The sequence below is a fragment of the Lissotriton vulgaris genome, chromosome 3_2, assembly GCF_964263255.1.
Source record: "Lissotriton vulgaris chromosome 3_2, aLisVul1.2, whole genome shotgun sequence".
Taxonomy (NCBI): domain Eukaryota; kingdom Metazoa; phylum Chordata; class Amphibia; order Caudata; family Salamandridae; genus Lissotriton; species Lissotriton vulgaris.
Window position 1 is genome coordinate 238,259,553 of NC_141690.1, and position 7,868 is coordinate 238,267,420.

General features: G+C 41.4%; 1 pseudogene; it reads right to left on the minus strand.

Moving 5' to 3' along the window:
- Positions 1 to 3,496: 3,496 nt before the first annotated feature.
- LOC147725595 (U2 spliceosomal RNA) lies at positions 3,497 to 3,631 on the minus strand (annotated as a pseudogene).
- Positions 3,632 to 7,868: the final 4,237 nt, after the last annotated feature.

Consider the following 7,868-nt stretch of genomic DNA (forward strand, 5'->3'; position numbering starts at 1 on the left):
AGACCCTTCCTCTTCACCCTTCTTCACCTGAGGAACTGCCCTGCTACTGGTGAGCAGAATTATGGTCTACTATCCTTGGACCCCTCTTAGGTAGTGAACATTAAGAAACAATTTCCTAAAATCCAAGAAAACCCTACTCAGTTACGATCTGAACTGCAGAGTGTGACCTAAATAAACAGACCTAATTGGACGGATGTGAATCATTTATTGCCATTGGTGGTGCTGGAGCAGGGATTCTGCTCCTACACAGAACAGTGCATAGAGACTTGGAACCTCAGTGAATTAGGATGTGCCAAAACTCACCTTAGTAACCAAAATCCCCTACCAGACTAGCAATCAGTGTCTCATTGGTTCTTCCATACCCCCAATGATTAGACAACCTGGAACATGGAACTTAGAATACCTCAGGCAATGTGGAACACATGAACACTCTTTTGTTATACTCTCATGTTAGTCCAAAACGGGGAGTAAATGAAGACCTGTGCAAGTTTGAAATATTTATTTCTAATGCCGTGTTCTCAAGCGCAGTATCTTTGCTAATACAAGCAGACATATTATAAGCAACACGATTATCAGCATAGTTACTATTCCATAAAATGCAAAAGGAGAAAGCATGTTAAAATGCTAAATGGAAATAGACTAGATTATACCTAGATTTCACACTCCCTTGCTATTAGGTTATTTTATATCTACAGAAGGTCTCTTGGGTTTACAAGGGCGGCCCCATACCCCTGGTCCTAGTAGAAATGGATCACATCATTTTCTACACCAGCTCTCTGCATGTGAATGTTCTCCAAAAGTGTGTGTGATCATGCCTGCGCAGTGCATTATGAAACGCGCCAAAATCAGAGGTGGCCACAGCTGCATATGTGTTATGTCTAGAACGTGCGCTGATCAGACCGAACAACAACCACTGTGTTGAAATAACCTTGAAGGCCTCGGCACTCACTGTTCAGACAAAGCTTACCAAGCCAAGCTGTTATTATAGAAAAACATATTATTCTTGTGTGAAGCAAAACAGTCCTCTAGACGCTAAACATTTATAATAAGATGTGCCGTGTGCAAAGGTTGCAGAAAAGAAAATGGCGTTTAATCTTCTAATAAGCTCATGCTAACTTAACACAGTGCAAATGCAAGGCCCAACCCCCATGACAGTGCCAAGTTAAGTGAGTGGAAACATTGGTGGTGAAGTTGGCATGTCCCAGGGTTGTCCCTAGTAATGAAGATGAGTTGAGTGCAGCAAAGATTTTGCATTATAAGCAAAATAGTGGCGAAACACCAGTATTTTGACAGACTTAAAGATGTGTGTAAGAGATACTCAGGGATCATACGGACCTTACAGAGACCTCGCAGGAAGCTGTTGGGCTGCCTTTGTGCAGGGATTGTTACAGAATATCAGGAGTTAGTTGATGACAATCTGCATTGGAGGCCGACTAAGAAGTTGGTTGATTGGTGATAGTCACTAACAATTGTGTAGCAACAAAATACTGAAAGAAAGAGAATGCAGAATCGAAACTGATCCCACTGAAAATGCAGAATATGCAGAGAACTGTGAAGTGCATGGGGACGGAGAGGCCTCAAAAAAAGGGAAGAGAAAGGGAGAAAGTGGAGCTAAGAGAGGTCAATGGAAGTGGCATTCAAATATTAAGAGGACACAAAAATGATATAGTAATCAGCTAGCTATGACAAAACACTAAATAATTCATTACTACCCCTTTCACATGAGCACAAAGTAGCTGTGACAACGTATTGGTACTGCCATCCACTGATAATCCTTAGTCTTAGTTCTACATATCTTCTACATACCAGAATGAGTAAAGACTTGGGAGTGAGACCTTCATAATTATCCCCATATTCGAGATTTTCGCAATTTTTCGATGCTTAAGACTTGCATTTAGCCATAGTTGTGAATTTACTAACTTCTCTGCTTGGTTTCTTCATTGGCATCATTTATATTCTCGCACCAACGTTAATATCCATGTAGGTCTTCACAAGCAATTTAGGTGTTTGGAGAACACAAATAGTTAGTAGCACTCCAAATCTCATCTTCAAAGCTGGGACTGTTCTATTGATTAATTTATATCAATCTTAGACAAAATGTAACGTACCAAATTCACCGGTGTCTACTCACTTGACCCTTGGTCTACATGGCCATCACCACTCACTAGTTCTAATTCACAGTCCGAGCTGGTAGCTGTATTGAGGCAAACAGTGAGAACCTGTATGTATGTATGTATGTATAGGCATTTATATAGCGCACTACTTACCCAGAGGGTCCCAAGGCGCTTCGACCGCTGCGAAACCCTTCCTGGCTTCCCTGAGAGATGGTCCCTTAATGGGTATCTCCAGGGTGAGACCAGGCATCCCCGGCGGTCTGGTGGGGCCGTTAGTGAAGATGAGGCAAGCTAATGCCCAGAGTTGCCGAGTGTGAACGCTGATCAGAGTGGGCACCGAGGCGAGAGAATTATCAAGTCCGCTGACCCTGGTCCAGAAACCTGCCACGCCGGGAATCGAACCCTGGTCCCGGGCCGTCCTCTGCTCTCGGGTCTGCCGCCTCTAACCAGCGAGCCACACTACTTCACCCTGGCCATCCAATCAAGAAGAAATTGAGAATCTATTCCCTGGAGTCTATGGTTTAGATGTATCAAGCCTTTTGAGATTCGTAAAGGCCGAAATTCTGCGAATTTCGGCCTTTGCGAATCGCAAAAGGCTATTTTGCATTTTTTTTAAATGCATCAAAAAATCGCAAAATAAGGAATCGCAAAAATTTGCGATTCCTTATTTTGCTCAACCATTTAAGGAATCGCAAATTTTGCGATTCCTTAAATGCGATGTATGTGGGTTTTAGAAATTGCGAATTTGGGTTAAGAAAATCGCAAATTACCACCAACTTGTAGTTGGTGATAAATTGCGATTTCATTTAAAAATGCCCTATTTGGCATTTGTGAAGGTGGCATGTGACGCACATACATGCCCATAGGGAATGTATGTGCACCATATGCACACACACACACATGTAAATTTCAGGGGTGCAGCAGGTTGTCTTTGAGACACCCCTGCACCCTTGAAATTATTCTCAATTTGCGAATTCGCAAATTGTGATTTGCAAATTAAGATATATTTCACAATCCTTCCTATGGGCCTTCTGGCCCATAGGAATACATGGGAAAATATTCCTTAATTGCGAATTCGCAAATTGCGAATGCGCAAATAAGGAAGACTAAGAAATCGCTAAAAAATAGCGATTTTCTACATACATTCCATTTTGCGATTTCTAAATAGCGATTCCTTAAAAATCGCTATTTAGAAATCGCAAAATGGAATCTTGATACATCTACCCCTATGTTTTTATGTTGTGACAATTCCTTCCAACAATGAACCTGCTGTGATGGCTCCTTGAATCTTCAACCAGTGATTGACAAGTGGTTTAATTCTGGTGGTGGCCCTCTCCCTGGATGACTGAATGGAAATGTCCTTGTGCTGCTCATGAATTCCCAGAAGGTATGCGCTGATTCCAGTATCTGTCGCAGTACAGCATCCCCACCATGAACTAGTCTAGGAGGTAACTTCTTTATTAAACTGATAAGAACAGATACTACACTTGATCTTAGCCAAAAGGCCGAGAAGCGATGGTAACTTCTTTATTGAGGATGCATGCATGATTTATGCTTTTTTGATGAAGGACGTAAACAGTTTAGCCAATGTTAGTCTCTGACATTGCGAGGGACACACACTGTGATAGATCTGCTCCTTCCTGACTTGAAAGACTCAGTCAGTCAGCCCGGCACCATACACCTCGAACGCTCTAACCCTGATCTGAAGAGCTCCTCAAGGATTTACCCTGAGCCCGACCCTCTTCAGCGCATGCGTGATCCCTCTACCAGCATCTCACAACATCAACATCCTCTCCTACGCCGATGCTTTTGAATAGTTATGGCTCTGTGATTCTTCTTCCCCTTTGCACAACTCACCACAGCAATATTTTTCCTTGTTTCATAGGAGATATATAGCAGCAGCTCATTTCAGGGGTAGCCATATGCTAGCGGCTTAGTGTGCAGCTGTTTGCTGCGGCATCTGCAGGAAGACATTTCACTGATACAGTGCATGCACACCACGCCAGATCACAGCATGGCCCAAGGGCTTGTTCCTGGCTTTAAAGTCATGTCTCTTGACTGAGGGTTGTAGTGATGTGAAGGAGCAGATATCTCATTTCATTTTAGAGTTGCATCGTGATTATGCGTAGAGCGCAACCGCACATAATCTTGCAATTGTATTGTATTAGTGTTACAGTTCTGAAATGTATTAACACAATTTATTGACATGTTTGAGGTTATTGATAAGTAGCATGGAGGATTAACATAGGGAAAGGAATGTAACTAGCAGAACATGTTAAAAGGAGCAACTCGTGATGTGGAGTTAACATAACTTATATGCTTAATGTCATCATCATCATCAAACCTTTTATTTTGGCTGTGAGCCATAAACAGTTACAAACATAGAGCATACAATTCAATATCAATAAAAACATCATACAGACTTCCTTTTCGCAATAAGTTAAAATCAACAATTAAGGTAAATTTAATAATTATTGAATAAAACAATTCTTATAGCTACTATGTGTAGTATATGCTTTTCCTAGAACCAACTGGATTAACCTATTACACAAGTATCCTTCGTAGGAATAAGATTTAATATGTAGATGAAACCATTTAATAAACAAGACATAGAAATGTCATAAACCTGATAACTATTTTAAGAATGTAAGATAGGGGAAAGGGTATGACACTGAATGGACCTTCTATGCTTTTTACAACGGGCTGGCTATCATAGATGGAACATTATCTATAGCCTTTTTCCTCTGATTCCAGGCACAGAGCAAATAGAGCAAGACAGCCAAGGCTAGTAATTCCCTGGTGTCGCTCTTGAGGAACCTTACTGCTTCCCTACAGTGTCTCACTCCCATGGATTTGAGTGCCGCTATCAGCCATTTCTTGCGCACGTTTTTATATTGAAGGCAAAAAAACATCAAGTTTTCTACCGATTCCACAATATTGGGGCAGTTTGGGCAAAACTTAGAATTTGAGGGTGCCTTATCCCATTTCATAGTGTGGGTTCTCAAGCGCAAGGGAAGTTTGCATGCTGAATGTGTTTAACAAAGATTTCTATAATTTGGTAAATGTGTTGGTTAAACTGCAATAGAATGATGCTAATATGAAACGCCTGAAGTATTGCGTTCTTATGTTTCCTTAAATCGTAAGCCTGAAATGCAAGTCCCTAAATACTCTTGCATTAGAATTAATGTTCTGAATTTCATGTGCACTTTGGAATCTGTTCTTTTTCACATCTCATTGCCCTGTGTATTTGTTAGGCAAAAAGTAATGTCATTGTTTAGGGGCGGGATAAGGAGAAAATAAGTTACAGTTATATGGTCGAAGGTGATAAAGACGAATATGAATTTGTAAGAGAGAAGGCATGGGAACCAAGGACAAAATGTAGCATAGGGTGTATATGGGAAACATTGTGGAGAAGCATTCCCATAACTGTAACTATTGTGGACCAAGCTCACGCTATCTATTATGGGAAAGATACGTATGGATAACAGATTGTTGGGAGTGGGGAAAGAGTCCCACTCCTTTCTTGCCTTGGGAGAGAGAGCATCTCAGATCAAGCTCTTTCTTTACGATAGTTGCTTAATGCTGCGTGGCCCGTCTGATGGTGCAGAGGCTTCTTAGCAGGACTCTACATACTGACACCTTTTCTTTTTCCAATTACGATGCTTATGTAGGGATGTCACCGTAGCGCTAGTGGAGGGATAGATTGAATGCTTTTTACTCCTCAACCCTCGATGCAGGGGAACTTGGACTCATGCTTCCTGATTCTCTATATCCTACTTCCTGAATTAATCGTTTTCTTCACGCTGCACCATTGAAGTTGGATGTGTAGATCTGGCTTCATGCTAATTCCTTTGTATTTTTTTCCCTTCTTGTTGAGGTGTCTCTATGTCCAGTTATTCTTGGATTTGTAATAAACTAACTAACCTTATATAGTTGTCCGCGAGTTATTATGTCTCGAGAAGGGTTAAAGGCTAATGTATTGTATTATTGTATTATTCATGCTGCGAAAAAGAACCATCCAAGTGTGTCTCTAAAGAAGGTCTAGAACTAATCGGCTCAGCCCTTTCAGATGTGTATCACTGATTCAGTCAACCTTAGCTGAACACTTTGAGGCAGATTCTAGGGTTTGCCTCTATTGCTCTTTGTTAGAAGAGCCAGAAACACCTGTTTATAATAGGAGTGTTGTTGGGGCCAAGCTATGCAGTAGAATAACTGTGTTTCTGTTGGTAACAGAAAGAGTAAGGTCCATATTATCAAGAAAGGGCGATACATTATCGCCGCTTTTATCGGCAGGAAACTGCCGCTAAAGCGGTGATAATGGGCTTCATAATATGGCCTTGTGAGTTCCCGTAGAAGCCCAGGTTAACACCAGAACCTGAGCTTCTATGGGAATTCACAAGGGCATATTATCAAGGCCATTATCGCCGCTTTAGAGGCAGTTTCCTGCCAATAAAAGCGGCAATAATGTTTTGCCCTTTCTTGATAATATGGCCCATTATTCCTTCAACTAAGATATTTGACTTGGCACTGAGTGAAAGTTTGCATCTGTTTCACATAATTTGCAATTCACATTTCTTTTCAGTATGAGCATTATGTTTAGTATATAAACGTTTTATTCCCAGGGGCAAGTGGGACCAAGGAGGAGCAAAATAAACTTACACTGTTGCAAGGAAAGAAATGAGTTCCACAATTTCCAAAGCCTGGAAAGAAAACAGAAAATCTGTAGTCACATACCCATAGAAAAAAGCAGATACTTTTAGCTGGAATTTCAAAGTTTGATATTTAATTACTTACAATGTACTAGTACATTTTGAACATGTACTCTAAGTGAAAAAGCATCACTTTCTGAGTGCCTTTGGGAATTCAGAACCACTCTGTCTTACCTTGTAAATACCCGCCCTCAAAATTCTTTGCAGTCACACTGCTCAATAATGTAAAGTTTCAATGAAGATAACCGTTCTCATGGGTGTTCAATATGCAAGCGATGAAGCTAGAAATAACGTAGGGGTAGAAATCAAAAGAAGCAAGCAGAATAGTAAACAAGCACTGTCAAAAATAAATTAAAAAAAAAGAATGTGAAGTGCTTCTTGCTAGGATTGTGTGTGCCTGTGTGAATGAGAATGAGGCATCGGCTGGGTAGATGAAGTTAGTGCTAGGATGGATGAATGGGTGAATAACTGGATCAAGAGATGACTGATTGAGCTGGCGAGTGGGCATCCAGAAGGGGCACCAGTGTTGCTGCATTTGAATGGTGCTTTCAGGTAGGCAATGCACACTCACCCCTCTGCAGCAGAGGCATTAGAAATGGAAGTTTGCATGCAGTATGGTGAACCGGCTGGCTACTGCAGGGGGCACAGTGAATATCCAGGCAGCAGCGGGGAGGTATGAGGTGATCAGCCAATGCAGGGGTCACAGACTGCCCGACTATTGAGTGTAGCTCAGCTATGCTATTGTAGAGCTGTATGTGTTAGAATGCGTGTTAACTCACATGTGTGGCAACAATTGTCAGATAGTGGCGAATGAACCACCCACACATGAATTTCTGCAGGCGCTTTGTACCATAGGCAATAGGTGACATCTTGCCAAAGCATTGATGTCCAGACTCCGGCTCTCCTTGGGGTGCTGAAGGGGATTTCAACAGAAATCTGAATGATTCTGAATGCAACAAACTATTCATGCTCTCTAGAAACGCCTGGCTAAAATGTATACAGTTCTATGTCCAACACAAAACTTACCTGACCCCAGAGAAGATAA